Source organism: Chelonia mydas, chromosome 9 (genome assembly GCF_015237465.2).
Source record: "Chelonia mydas isolate rCheMyd1 chromosome 9, rCheMyd1.pri.v2, whole genome shotgun sequence".
Classification (NCBI taxonomy): Eukaryota; Metazoa; Chordata; order Testudines; family Cheloniidae; genus Chelonia; species Chelonia mydas.
Window position 1 is genome coordinate 19,057,864 of NC_057855.1, and position 16,005 is coordinate 19,073,868.

Below are 16,005 nucleotides of genomic sequence, written 5' to 3' on the forward strand. Positions count from 1 at the left end.
GGGGCACCAAAATGTCTAGGGACGGCCCTGGTTCCTGTGCCCTTAGTGCCATCTGCCAGCCAAAAAGTGCAGGGCAGGGAATCTGCTCCAAGTTATTGACTGTGGCTCTTTGACCTTTTTGAAACAATATGTTTCGCCTTCAAGCTAAGAAATGCAGACAGCGCTGCTCTACACACACCTTGCCCAGTCAAACCAGGCTAATACTTGTTCAGTGTATATCTTTTGGGGCTTAGTGCATATTTATGGGCATCTTTAACTGCTTCTGCAATCTAAATATGAATGTCATCAACTGGATGAGTGTAAAGCACCTGCTCCTGTTCCCACTAACATCAATTAAAATACCTCTTGAAGTCCGTGGGAGAAAGACCCAGCCCATAATGTGCATAAACTGGACAGCAGTACACTTCTCTTGAGCACGGGCTTAAATACATTGCTGCTGAGTCCTCTCTTTGTTTTGTAGTCAGCTCATTATCTGACATCTCTTAGAGGAAACACTGTTCATTGTCATGAATTTCCTCTCCCAGAGACATGCTTTTCTAAGCAGGCATCTCATAAGTTAATGTAACTCATTTCAGTTGAACATTTCCTGAACAGCATGTTTATTTCAGAGAAGGAATATTTATTTGGGAACAGGAACATGCACTTATAAAGCAAGAAGAGTAAGACCTTTTAAATGCCTTGCCTGAAGCAATCCATCTCTTTAACATGTTTGCTCTTGAAACGAGTCTGCAAGGATTGTTTGTTATCATTTGCTGTTGGAGTTCTAGCCATTTAAGGGGCTTATTGGGCAAAACTGAGATCTTAGATCCACACATAGATCTACACAGAGTATTGAATGTTGCAATCCCAAACAAACAGCTAATCTGCTTGTGTTCTGCCATCCATCCCCATCACAGCCAGATCTCTGGCATATTTGGCTGAAGCTCACTGACCTTCCTTACACAAGCACATAAATTCAGGTATAAACATAAATAGACTTTGTGCAGGTGATGAAGCTTCTTTGTAAATCCAACACCAAACTATGGGCTAAAATAGCACTTTCTTCCCATTTGCATCTTCTGTGAGGAGATTCTTAGGTATTAATCTCATGTATGTGTGGCCCTCGCTTCATCCCCTTTGTACAGATGTATTTCAGGCTAGCACAGAGGCCGCTTTCCTGGCACACATTGGTGCAGCTTCCCTTCTTCATAGCCACTCTGCCCACTTATTTCACCTGGGGTAACAGAGCCTGGGGACCTACTGAAGCTCTCTTCACCCATTTGTGACTGCCAATCAATTAAGAGATGTTGCTGGACCAAATTGGGATTTTCTTAAACCAAACTTTAACGACAGGTTGTATACAAGGAATACAAGTTTGTCTGAGTAAAGCATGAGTAAAGAATAAGGACCTCAGGATTTACTCCAAGTACATAAACCCATGTGACCAACCTTCAATTAATTGATGTTTAGATGGGTCACCCAAATATATTCATTTCTCCACTTCCACCCTCGTTTTTTTGGTCCTGGGTGGAAAAAAAAAATGTGCTCATGTAATTAGACACTCTATTAAAATTCAAACACATAAAGAGCAAAATTAAGAGTACATTGGTTACCACAATTCTGGCATTTCCTAGCTTCTTAGTGCTTCACTTTACAACCCTTAATAATGTTCTTTTCACATAGCTTTTTGGATGGATTATAGGTATTGATATATGTATGCAATACATTACAGCAAATCTTGGCAATATGTCCCAATTGCTTCTATACCAGAGGTTTTGCATAATTATGGTCCTTTGTCCTCCCAATTATATGTAGCAGGGTGCCTATCTATTATTTGATAAGCAATCTTTACCAGAGATTGCACAGGAAAAAAAGAAATCCCAGGTTTAACAGCTCAAACAAAAATAAGATCAAAATAATTAGGCAAAGTCCTCTGCACATGCACTACATCCTAATGACCAGCATCTGATTTGAGCAGGAGGGTAGTGCAAAATCTCCCATGTTCAAGAGCATAAGTCTTCATCCCTACCTTTCCCTACCTCCAATAGCCTTCACTAAGCTTCCCTTTATTTCTGTGCCATACATTGGGTCTTACCGCCCAGCATGGGATATGTCCTCTGCAGAATAGCCAGCCCCAACAGCTTAGAAAAATCAAGGATCAGACCTCTTGAGGAAACAGTAAGAATACCGGTAATTTGTTAATAATGGATGGAAATAAATTGGGTGTCACTGTTTTCTGTTCATAAAGGGCTAGGCAGAAGGCCAGATTGTGTGCCTAGACAGAGGAGTAAGAGGAAGTAAGACAACATTTGAAGCCTGCACACAGACTACCTGGATCTTGGATCAGTGCACGCAAAATTAAAGGGGGTGTCGCATCTGCTCCTTCCTGCAGGTGGGAGGGAGTGATAGTGTCTTGTCTCTGCACTCCAGCATGCCAGCCCACAGACCTGGGCCAGTACAGGGAGGTGGGTAGTTATCTACGGTTGGCATAGCCCAGCAGCAAATTACTACCCCCCTGAACCAAGGGAGGAGTAGGGAAGCAATTCGATGATTTGCAGTTCCTTCCCTGCATGCTCCTGGACAGCACAGCAATGCACTGTGGGACATAATATATCCCAAAATATTTAGGGGGGAAAAAAATCAATCCCTCAAAAGGATAAAATCACATACAGGGGAAAAGTTAGAGAGGATCTGAAAAGGCGTGCAAGTAGGGAGGTACCCGCCAGTACGTAGTACCGGCAAGAGATTTTTAGTGGGTACAGGATACCCGAAAGACTTGGGGCTAGCCAGGGCTGTGCTCTACTCCTTAAAGGAGCAGAATGTGGCTCCAGAAGGCATTCATTCTTTAAATGGCTTTAACAGCACAATACATATGCTAACAAACTTAAACAAAGGCTTTGTTTAAGTTTGTTAGCATACGTATTGTACTGTTACGTTGGTCAGGAGTCCTCAAGAGGGGAGGGATTGCAGGGTGGAAGGTGTTTAAACAGTGTTTTTTATTCTGTTTCACCCCATTGGTCTGAATTATCCATGACATCCATACTGCATCACATCAAGTCCAAATCATTAGAGGAATGCCTCCGCTGACACTGACCAGAGGATGTTTGGATTCTGATGTTAGCCCAGTTTTGCAGCCTTACAGATCTGGTGTTGTCCCCAGTGTACACAGAATTCTTCCTTGCAGCCAAACTAGTCTAACATGCATTTTGTTAACTGGAACTGGAGCAGCAAAACAACGAAAACAAATGCCTCATTTTCCAGCTTTGTGGGTGAGAGAACTATAAGTGAAGATTATAATGCCGGACACTGATGGCCTTAAACCAGCTGCCTCAGGAATTTGCCAAGAACTTTGCTGAAAATATGTTCCTCATCTTAGCAACGGAGCTAAGACTTATCACACATCTGCCCACCTTTATTCGAATGAAGCGCCTCATCTGACAGCTCAGACATTGTCAGTTTCATCCAGAACAATTTACAAACTTGGAACCTAATCCTGCAAACCTTTAATCATTTGATCAATTCCATTGAAGATAATGGGACAATTTGCATGACTATGGACCACTTTTGTGGACTGGTAAGAGTTTCAGGAGTTAAAGGAAGTTGAATCCCCCATTGAAATGCAATGTTTGGGTACAATACCATAAAGCAGTTCAGTCATAAATATGCTGAAATGGCTCCTCACCCAACTCCCATATTCCATATAAACAGACTGAATACTACATATGTGGGGAAAAAGTGAGTAGTTAAGCATGTTGATGTTTGTATTTACAAAGGGGAGAGTTGTGGGGGACGGGGAGAGCGTGGAGGCCCCGGGGTGGGGGCAGGGCAGGGTGGGGAGGTCACGTGCCCCCCCTTGTGTCCCTCCCATGAGTGCAGTACCAGCAAGAAATGATTTCTACTTGCACCACTGGATCTGAGATGAGGAAGAGAAGAAAAAAATGTTCTACCAAGCCCCCAGACTGGTGTTCTTCAGTTACAAACTGAACAAACGAGCTAAATTCGGTGCCACTGAAAAAATTACAAGCAGAGAGACAGGTAACATCTCCCCACTGACAAAACGGTAGTATTTGGCATAGCAGCCCTTACACGACCCATTAGTTGCCATGCCTGGGGCTTGTGTTGAGGATAGAATCAGGGAACAACACATCCAGCTACCTTCTAGAACATGCCAAGCAATGAAAAATTGGAGGAAAAACCCTAGCAGCAAGGCTAATGCTCATGTGGGCATTTGTCATGGTGACACTGATGGTACTGAAAGTCTTATATTGTAATGATTGTTTTACAATAAAAATTACTCCAAATGCTAGGTCAGAAAATATGATTCAGTCCATCAAATCACTGTCAGCTGTAAATTAGGTTGACCATCCCTAGGCAATGTGGAACATAATTGGCTTTGCTCACTGCTTGTTTTATTTTTATCTGTTCTGTTCAAGCCAAAGTATTTGCTCACTTACTTTGGTGCAATCTGAGAGAAAGTTCACTGACTCGAAGAGTTACTCACTATTTACACCCAAGTTAAATGGGCATAATTTGGATCTGCATTTGTAAATTTTCTTTGGTTAAAATAAAGCTACTTAGAACTAAATAAAATAATAACAAAACCTCTAACATATGAATTTGGTGGGAGTCTCCTGCTGAAACAACCTTTAAATTGCAAGTTGCTATGTTGTTGTTCGGACTACATGTTACGCAGCTGGAGTTTGAGGGGAGGGGGAATCTTCTTGTTTCCTTTCTAATCCTTTCCATCTCACATTAGCTTCAAAATCTGTTGTAACTGATGAGGAGAGGAGAGAAAAGACACATATCTAACTCCTTCCCCTTGTTAAGGACTGCTCCTTTTAACATCTGCAAGATGCAACATGACACCTTGACTTTCCACAAAGCTGTAATACACCATGGTAAGATTATGATGTTGCAATGGCTTGAAATAACCTTTGGTAGATTTTAATGGTCATGCAAGCCACTTGAAACCAGGACTGTCATTTCCATGAGTCTGCAACTTCTTTTAAGCCCCTGACCATATGTTGTGTTCCTTTACTCTTTGCAGTATATGAGGCCAAGAGTTTGGAGACTATCTTTGTTTTCCTAGGTGCTCCCACACAATACTTCCAGCCCCTGCCCTGTCAGGGCACAATGACTCCTAAGGAGAAGAAATTCATAGAAAAAATTAATATAGCCTAGATAACTTCCATGAGTTGGGGGGGAGGATGATGTGTGTTACCCTGGATCCCACTGCTGATGCACCCACTGTTCCACTCACCTGCCCTGACTCCCCCTACCCCCAAACTAACTCTACAGCTTCTGGAGAGCCATCTTCAGGGTATGGGGAGCAAGGAACATGGATAAGGGAAGAGTGTGCAAGGAGTATCCCCCCACACATGCAGAGCTAAAGGGAGATATGATCTGACCTATATCTGTCTCAGCCCTCACACAGCACATTATACAAAATAACATGGGTGTGGATAATAGCCCATAGGAGTAAATAAATTTTTTTAAACACATTAGCAAAAATCAAATAATTCAAAAAGGATGGATGAACTGGAGATACAAGTCAGTTATTAAGAGAATAAAGAAGTAAAAATTCTTTATGAACTAGCTTTGTCTTAGTTTTACATACGCTAGCAGATAGTGAAAACCTGAAGCCAGGAGCGAGAGGGTTTTTTTGCTAGAAAAATTAAGTGTGCATTAATGATCCAGATCTAGTGAGAATGTGCATTATTATGACTGCCACCACAGGCACAACTGTATGAAGCACACACAAGCAAACAGAGTCATATACAAAGAAAGAAGCCTGTTTTGAGGATACCTGCTTCGTTCCATTCAGTGTTTTCTGATAGATTGGACTGGAAATGGAGCAACTGTCTGCTAAAACTGGAAGTTCAGCTCACACAGAAGCTGTTGCTTTCTCTTCCTCCCAGCGCTGGGAATTGTGTGTGACTAATTCCAAAAGGCTACTGCTGCTCTGGGATCAGCCTTCTGAGCTTCTAAACCTAAATTTCTCTGCTAGCTATAACCTTCTGAGGGTAACTGACCAACCTCAGCACTGGGAGAACAGGACATAAAAGCGCCATCTCGGGGAGCCTGAAGGCTTTTGCAGCAAACTGGACCTAGCATGATAATTATGGTGCCATTTGATATTCACCAGTATTTTCAGAGGTTGGAAAACCCATGTTCTCACTTTAAATTAAAATCAGCTTGCACAAAGCAGTACTCTGGTGTTTGTGGTATGTGTGTGTGCTCTTTCCTCACAGTTCTCTGCTGAGGGTCCTGCAACATAAATAGTTAGCCACCCACAAAGCTGGAAGTGTAAACAGTGACTGTTTAACAGTGTCAATATTGTTAATTATTTTTCTGCAAGAGCAGAAAGAAGGGGAAAACACAAAGATCATCAGGGTTTCTATATCTAAATTGTGTGTGTGTGTGTTAATGACTAATTTATTCCTCTGTACAAACAAATAGAAATGATGCAGTTTTAAAGATGTTCCAACAAATATACATAGCAAACCCATAATTCATGGTGTGTTTGAGATTTTTGTAGTTTAGTACTATATTATTGCAAATATGTTTCAATTAGGTTTGCCATGATAAGGTTTTCATATGACTTTGTGTTTAGTATTTCAATGAAAGTCCTGTGGATTAGTGTCCCCTGAAATCTCTCTAAGCAGCTTTCCCTAAAACGAGCTTTATATGGATAATTTGTAAAACTGCATGAGATAAAACATTAATTATTGCTATAAAATAGAATTGCATTGTTTTGTGTAAGGCTAGTGTAATGTGCATTTTAAAAATTAATTATATGTTATTTAGAATGTTGATACATTAAAAAATGTATAAAGAAATTTGAGAGGTGACACTGTAAAATTGTAAAATTGTAAAATGAAAACCAGAATGCAAAAGCCTATATCCTTTTCCATTCTCTTTAATCAGTCCTGGTGGACCTAATTCTCCACTGCCTTGTATAATTATTTACACATGTGCAAGCTGAGTGTAAAATGCTGCCATTCTGAGCCAGTAGTGCTCACCTGCTTTGCACAGGTGCAAGGCAGGGGAGAATTGGGAAGGTATGTGTGGCCATAGAATGTCGGCATTTTTGCAGTTCTGCTGCTTTCAGGAGTTTGCTTAATTTGGTTGTAGTTAAGCATACAGTTTCTGTGTGATTTTCAGTTATAGTTTTTTAACTGGACATTACTGAGCTGCAGGTCCTGTGTGTGAGTATAGGGATAGAGGATTTGATTCTGACCTCACACCACTGTAAATCAGAAGTAACTCTGCTGAAATGTGAAGTGGCTCTAATGTTAAACGGCAGGGAGGGAGATTGCATGTCCCAACAAAATAGCTGTCTGACCTTGCACATCCTCACAAATGAATGTATTTTACGTTATCATTTTTTAACTAATTGACAAAAGGCTTCTGTCACGAAAACTAACTGCCTGGATAAAGTTTAGTGGGTAGGAGACTGGACTTGGAGTTACAAGACCAGGGTTCTATTCCCAGCTCTGCCAATGAGCTGCTGTGGCACTTTGGTCAAGTCACTTCACTTCTCCGGGTTTCTGTTTCCCCTCCCGGCCTTCAACTGTCTTGTCTTTTTAGATTGTAGCCTTCAAGGCAGGGACCATTTCTTATAATGCAATTGCACAGAGCCTATCACAATAAGGCCCTGCTCTTAGTTGGGATTCCAGTGGTAAAAAAGTGACAAAAGACCTAAGCGGCTGTCATGGGCTGAAGTAGCTATACCTAAGCAGAGCCTAGCTAGAAACACGGCAGCACTGAAAAAATACCTGACAGGGAGACACTATACAAGTGTAGAAGATATTCTGATAGTTAAATATTCATGTGGCTTTACTAGAGAAGTTGCTAAACTTAGGTCTCCTATATGGCACACTGGAAATTAATAACAAAATAACTGCTCTTGAAACTAATGAGCTTTGGGGTTCAAAAAACTTGTGAGAGACCAGAATCAGACTCTGGGTGATCTCTTGTATGAATACAGTGCCAGAAAATTTTAGTACAAAAGAGGATGACCATATATGCATTCACATAGATATTTATTGAAATTGAAAGCTTTTTGGGGTCAGGCATTGCCTTTCTTATTCCATGTTTATAAAGAACCTAGCACAACAGAACCCTGGTCCATAACTGGGGCTCTTTGGCATTTCTATAAGATACAATCAATCATCATGGCAAATCATTTTCTTGCTCCAAGCTGGCCTCTGCAGATGACTGCTGCAGCTTGCTTGGTGCAAGAGATAATTGCTGTAAATTAATTTTCATTCATTTTGTAAACCAGAACAAAAGCAGTTAATATAGCAGAATATAATGGACACTGAATTTTCCCAGTTCTACAACACATCTTCTGGCTTGAAACAGAGCAGGTATTATTATTGTACCGGTTATAGTCTAGCAGGGTGAGATCAGGCTAGCCTATGTTGAGTAGCACCTCCATAATCAGTGAGCTATCTTGGTTCCTCAGTCAGACTACTCAAGGAGTAAAGGGCTATTCAATGTGAGTAAGCATAGCAGAGTCTGCCCCAGAGTCCTTTCAAAATATAACAGATATCAATGATTGCTGACTGTTCAGAGGACAGATATGATATATTTAAGCTCTTGTATTTTAAAATAATATCTGGTAATTTCATTTACGATTCCATTGTATGTTTTATTTACACTGTTCCTCAGCAGTGTGATTGCTAAACCTTTGACAGTGGAAGACATAGTATGTTATTTGATGCTTGGGAACTGTATACCCCACAAATTAATGAATTATATACAATTTATTCCTTGCATTTTGAGACTAGTTAAATCAACAGATAACAGGATGTTTCATTTCTCTTTTAGAATAGCTAATAAATAATACATCAAAGGTACTTGTGCATTTCTGAGTTTGTTAAAACTTTTATAATATAGCATACCACTGTTTTTCATATATTAAGAATGCAGACTTTTTTGTTTATCTTCAGAGTTACCAACAATTATGATTCTGTTACAAGTCTTATGATATTTGGTACTTTTCTTAAAGCCCCAGGTCCTGGAATCAGGTTATTACATAAGTATTTCAGCTTTAATTTTTTTAATGTAAGTTTCTAGCCTGACGGTTGCAGAGAAAAGTTTGCAAATGTGAACCCTAAAGCTCAAAAACCAGAAGGCACTTACACTTTTCTCTGCAACCATAAGGGCTAGAGATGTACATTTTATATATTTGAAGATTTTAAAGCCAATCTCAAGATTCTGGAGGGATCTAAATCATGATTTTTCAATGATTGTTGTTTAGCATACTGTATTATTTTTTAATGTCATTGTATCTACTTACACTCTGTACCTATTTTTCATGCAAAGTTCCTATTAATTTTGATTGCAATTTTGCATTTGTAAGGATGGAATGTGGGATCATGTACATTTCATTCCTTAATGTATAGTGAATAACGACTGCTGAGAGTGACAAACACTGGGCCTGATCCTCCATTTCAATCATCTTCTCATTAAATTCAATGGGAATTTTGGGAGCAAAAAGAATACAAGATCTGACCCCTTTCCCTCTCCCCACCAAAAACAAACAAACAAAAAAACCCATCAGACAACAGAGAAGAATTCAGTATTACTGGTTACTGCTTGTAGCATATGGGTATATGGACAAAATATTAAATGCAAGATTCCGTGAGGCTGGAAAGATCAGAGTTGAAAATATTTCATATTTTTTCCCCAAAATCTTAGAACAACCTTTTTTGGTGCCTGGTGAAAATTATTGCAGATTATAGGTATGTCATTTAAAATCAATTATTTTATTTTTACTTTCTTTGTCATTATGAAAGAAGTCATTCTTTTCTTCCATGATAGAGTTTCTTCCAATGAGCATGTCCATTTGGGGAAGTTCGTGAATCAAAACAACGGTTGCTCACATTAATCCTTTTAACAGAATGTCAAGGTATATACTATTTAAAATGTCATAAGACCAAATAAATTAGTAAGCAAATACATTGATTATTTGAATAAATCTAAAACAGTTTTTCTCCAGAATCCTCCAATTTGTATTAACTTAAAGCACCTTCTTTGAGACAAGAAAGCTGGAAATTATTGCCTTTAGGTTTAAAAGTATTGTCTCAAAAGCATGATTATGTATTTAGCCATCGAGTGCTAGAAATGTGAATACTATGGTGATTATTGTCAAATATTAGATGATATTCAAGGTGCTAAGCACTGTTTCTTCACTCTTTTACCCAGTTTTACACCAGCATAACTCCTTTGACTTAAATTATTCCAGTACAAGTTAGGTCAGAATTAGTCAACCTCTCTTGATTTTCAAAACCTTAATGAGCTGAGTTGATGTCAGATCAGATACTACTGCCTCTGTATTCAAGATCAGACTCTACTATAACAGCTGTGTCATCAAGAACAAGAGAGGAGGGTGAGGCTTGCAGGAGAAGGTGACATGAGCATCTGGCCCATGACCTTCCATGAGAGATTACAATGACTATTCATCTGGCTGCCTTTGGCATGAAATATAAAGCCCACATCTACATCCTAGCTTTTAATAACTTCAAAGAGTAACTAAGTCTAATAGAAGATTCTAAAAGAAAGAAGAGGGAGAAATGGAAGAAGAGGAAAAGAGGGTAAATCTTATTACTTGGCCTTATTTAAGTCAATGGTGAAACTCCAATTGACTTCAATGAGGCTAGGATTTCACCTATATGCAGGGAGAAAAGGAAGAGAGAATGAGGGATTTAGTGTGTTTAATCTAGTTCCTTAGTCTAGTTGCTGACTTTATATAGTTCTACTAAGTAGTTCAGACACCCTGGTGATTAACGTGATATAAACACATAGATTATATGGATAGCTGGCCAAATAAGTGTTTTTTCTCACAATCCTCCCATGCAATATACAGCAAATGTTGGGCTGTTTCATGCCATTTACTCCAATGAACATTTGAAAAAATGTCACTTTGGCCACTGTCCAACAGGTCGTTTGATCAACTTCTTATGGGTCTGATACTGTATGCCTGAAACCAATAGGAATTTTGCCATTAAATTCATTGGGAGTAGGATCAGGACTGATCAAAGTAGCAATTCCCCATGTGTTGGCAGTCCCTTGGAGTTTGAGGATAATTGTCTTCCAATAAAATGATTTCCGGTTATCGCTGGCAGATTGGCAGGTGACAAATGAGGCCTATCCAGGATTAACAGACCTTGTCTCAGTGGGGGCAGACATTTCCCAATGGAAGGGGTTGATTTGGACTGTTAAATTGGGCTGCAGCCCATTCTTTCCTCCTTTCCTTTTCCAAATATGAGCTTTTCTTTTCATATGAGCAGCAAGTGTCTTTCTTCACACAGTATTCAGCGAGACAGAAGCAGCTTCTATCAATATACTTTGTAAAATTATTCATGTTATGGCGTAATGCTGGTGAATTGCCACGACATGATCTGTTCATGCTGATGATTCTAATTCTGGCAACTCTAACTCTAACTGATGCCTTGCAAATCTGTACTGTTGATTCCAGTGCATACTCTTGGGCAATCTCTATCTTCACATACTCAAATGAAGCAGAGAAAGTGGCATGCACAAAAGACAGATCTACTGGTGAAAAGCACACTCCGCACTAGTAGTTGCAAATGGAAATCACCACACTTAAAATAGATACTTGTAGAAATAATCTGATAGTACATGAGTACCCTGGGATGCTGGATGAAATCTTCTACTCAGAGGGATCTGAAGATAACATTCCACATTGCCTAAGGATCTTAGCACATGAGCAGGGCAGTAGATCTCATTTTAAATCCTCTTCTTCTTGCCACTTGGATATTAGGTCAGTGGTTCTTGCTGTGGAAGGAATTTCCAAATCTACATTCTTCCTTCACACCAAGGGTGGCCAGATAGCAAGTGTGAAAAATCAGGACAGGGGAGGGGGATAATAAGTACCTATATAAGACAAAGCCCCAAATATTGGGACTGTCCCTATAAAATCGGGACATCTGGTCACCTTATTCACATCATCAGTGTTCAACCTAATTCAGTATATCAGAATTTGTATTTGTGTTGCAGGGAATTAAAACTGCCCTGCTTTAGCTTCACCAGAGAAGATGCAGTACCTTGGCACCAATGTGGTTGCGGTTGACATGCTGCAGAAATCTCTATTTGGAGCATGAAAGCATCTGAAGAAGCCACATTTTTGCATTATAACAGAGAGAGTTCATTATTTCTGGGAACACCCTAAGGGAATTATTTGGCTTTTGATCCATGCATGAAATTCTCTTTGCTGTCACAGGAAATTGTGTATGCATAACCATGGCTGCATATTACCCTAATAAAGGTAAATGAGAAATTCACACATAAATTGGAGGGTGTTTTCTGACATTGGCCAAAATAAATATTTGGACACTTTTAAAAAATGTGGGTTGTATGCTGAGGTGGAAACAAGTAATTTATCTGTGCCTAATATAACAGAGAAAATGTTCAAGACTATTGTACCATAGTTAAAAATTGCCCCTGAAATGTTCACTAGGTCTGGATTTTATATGTTATGTCCCATGCATCTGTTGACCGTGTTAGCTAATTTTGTGTACCTTTCTCTTTCTTTTGTTTACCTTTTTTTGTTTTTATGTAGAATATAAATACATAACAAAACAAAACATGTATGAATACATACACAAGATGGAAGTAGCATATGAATAACAAAATTCAACATTCACTATTTGCAAAACCTGGAAGAAACACAACAAAAACAAGCAAACAAACCCCTGAACCCATACAGGTCATGCAGGATATTAATTATTAAAGTGACTAAATAGATAAATAAATGCAAACATAACCTATAAGTGTTGGGGACTAATATACACTATACTACAAAAGTATGCAATAGTTTCATGTCTGACCAGACACGTTAATAGTTTTTCCAAGCATTTCTATTAGACAGAGTCTTTTTTTTCCATTAATGCCATAGTAGAGAGCTCACTAAGTCAGTCTGTGTATGGGGAAGGAATTGCAGATTTCCATTTTCTCAGAATAACTCCTTTGCTATTAAATAGTTACTACAATCCATTTCTTAATGTTATCTGGTAATATCACCTCCTCCATCACTCTTAAAATACACAAGATTGGAGAAGAAAAGATATTGACACTTAAACTTTTTGAGAGAGTGCTGAATGTGGTGTTCCAGAACACATGCATCTTTTGATGGGTATAGAGGATGTGCAAAAGATTGGCATGTGGCTTCTTTCTTAAATATAATATTGCATTAAATAACATTTTGCATTCATAATTTAATGGTGTTGGCTGTTCAGTTTGAATCCTCACCATTTCCCCCTCTTACTCAGCTCCTTTTAATATTCACACATACCTTCAAATACTTTGCAGCAAACAATCCCTATGTCTGTAAACTGATTTCATGTAATTTGTCTAAGGGTCCCTGTGTGTGAGGGTTTTTTGATGTAAAATACATGAAAATTGTCCTTAAATTCAACATAAATTAGTTTAGGACCTGTAAATTAGTAGGTAATGTGTGATAACTTACATTTCTGTATCTTTGATCTCATAACAGAAGTACACTGCATGTCATTCTGCTATATCAGTTACGATGGATCTACCATGGAAAATATAGTAGATTGGTACTCTGTAGGGTAATGTGTAATTATTTGTTAATAACTGAATAATCATATAATTATAAAAATTATTACTTGGATTTCCAAATGGCCATTAGGGAACTAAGTGCCCAAATCCTAAAGAATTGCAGTGCAGCTGGATACCTAACTCCCTTAGAAAATCCCAAGTTTATATATATTATGTATAATCAATATCATATGTGTTCACAAATATTTATATAATTAAACTAATCTGTGTTTGGATTTATAAATGAAATGTCAACCTAGATATCTGTACTGTAGAGTGCAAAGTGCAAAGAGAGCCTTCAGTTGAACAAGGCTGAAATAATCTTAATTTAGGGCTTTACCCAACTCCTACTGAAATCAGTAGAAAGATTCCCTTTAATTTCAGTGGAAGTTGAATTGGGTCCATAAGGTCCAGTTTTTCTCACCTTGAAGTCAGTGGGACTATTTACACTGACTTCAGTGGGTTTGGGACTGGAGGATTCAGTCCTTTGTGTCTGACCATGTCCCACCACCAGTAGCACAGTTCATTTCCACTTGAAATTGATTTGACATGTTGGTATAGTAGCAAGGAGATCTTGGTTTCTAAATTAGGATTAGACCAGTTTGACTCAGCTTCTAGAATAAATGTTCTTTCCCACAGTAGTGTGGATAAATCCCATCGGCTAAATTCCATCTGATAAATGAACTAAATAATGTTGAAAAAGCAGGTTTATACCATACAAAAGCCAAAAAAATACTGTATTGTGGTTCTTCTTTTTCAACATCTTCACTAGAATTCCTCAGTCTAAACTATCTATACATACATGACCCTAAAGCCAGTTTTTCCCCCTGAGGAAACAAAATCTATTTTAACTACATTTTTCTTAACAGAACAAAGTGGTATCTTACAGGGCAAATGGATGGCTCAGTAATGGACTAGTAATAGGATTTGAAGCCTTTTACCTCTTCCTCACTGGTTTGAATTTAGCCCAGGTCTATAGTCACTAATGACATTAACATCTGGTTGCTATTTTGTGGCCTGGGAAAAGCACTGGTGGTCTCCATCTAGGAATTTCTCCTGTAGCTGAACTCATTAAAAGTCATGCCACTATATTTCAATGGGAGAGGGATCTGGCCCTGAGTGCCTAATGGAAAGATGTCCGCAACTTAAAATCACCATGGCAGTTGGCACTGACTGACACCTTTGTTAGCATTCTCAAGAGAGAACCCAAAAACTGAGCGGACATGGAGAATAAAGTATGCTCTTACCCCCAGAGGTAGGTCCCTCCAGGTGAATGTTGAAGCACAGTGGATGGCTTAGGAAAACTTGCACTGTCCCTATGGTACCTGGTCTGTGGATAATCAGAGAACTCCAATCTCCAAAGCTTTCCACCTGATATCTTTCCCAAGCACTTTTACATGTGGAATTTGCTTCACAAATTAATAAGCTTCGCAGCCCACTTGTGTCTTTTTTCACCTCCTCCCACTTGGGATACAGCATGTTCACTTGGCCTGATGAATCTCTTCTCAGTACTGCTCCCACTCTATGTCCTCTCTATGCAGACGGTGCCTGTGTAAGATGCACACCACACGCGTGGTTATAGTGATTATTAAACAGAAATCCACAAAGACCCTGAAACACTGCATGTGCTTATAGTTGTTCCTAAATTACTGCTAAATAAAGATCTACACAATTCTTGCAAAGCCTAAGCTGCATGCTGGTTTTCCAAAATATAGAGAAAACTAGACAGAAACTCTTGTATATAATAGTTACAGCAGCTATGAGTTTCCCTTGTCCTTGCACTGTTTATTGATTTCACCCTGGCCACAGCTTGCTGGAAGGAGAGGAGACTATTAAACCTCGGAATATTTCTTTCTAGTCAGGCGGAGAAAGCTTGGTAGAAAGCTCCCTCTTTTTCCCAACCATTGTCATTTATGTAGAGGATCTATTAAAAAGGGAACGAGTTGGTTTACACCGCAGATTGAATGAAACACTAAATGACTGCAATAGAATGACTGCAGTGGGGGAAATGGTCGCCTCCAGTGGAAATGTAATGTTGCAATGGTACTTTTCAAAAAGGTGCAATCATTGTTCAAGTACCCTTGTCTAATTTGTCACAAAAGTTGTCCACGGCTTCTTCTTCTTCTTCTTTTTTTTTTTTTTTTTTTTAACAAGGGGGCATTTTACCTGCTGCAGCTAAGGTGAAAGAATACGCTGCAAATAGATATCAGTCAACCTCCACACAGATCAGATCAGATGCTCTTTACCTGAGTCTATAGCCCTAGGACTGGGTTCGATTTTTGCAAGGAAGCAGCTCTTTTACCAGTCAAAATCAAAATACTAAAAAGGGATAAGGGAAGGTCCCACTCTAGGCTACATCGCTCTGCCATATGCTCCTGCCAATCCCTGAACATGGATCTTGTGCTGAGCAGTTTGTATGTCGACCAAACAAGC

The 16,005-nt window shown here is 39.1% G+C and overlaps 1 long non-coding RNA gene across 4 annotated transcripts in view; it reads right to left on the minus strand.

The window, feature by feature from the left end:
• The window catches only part of LOC119567117, a 64,412-nt gene that overhangs the window by 45,739 nt on the left and 2,668 nt on the right, over positions 1 to 16,005 (minus strand). The gene's annotated exons all lie outside the window — the stretch shown is intronic.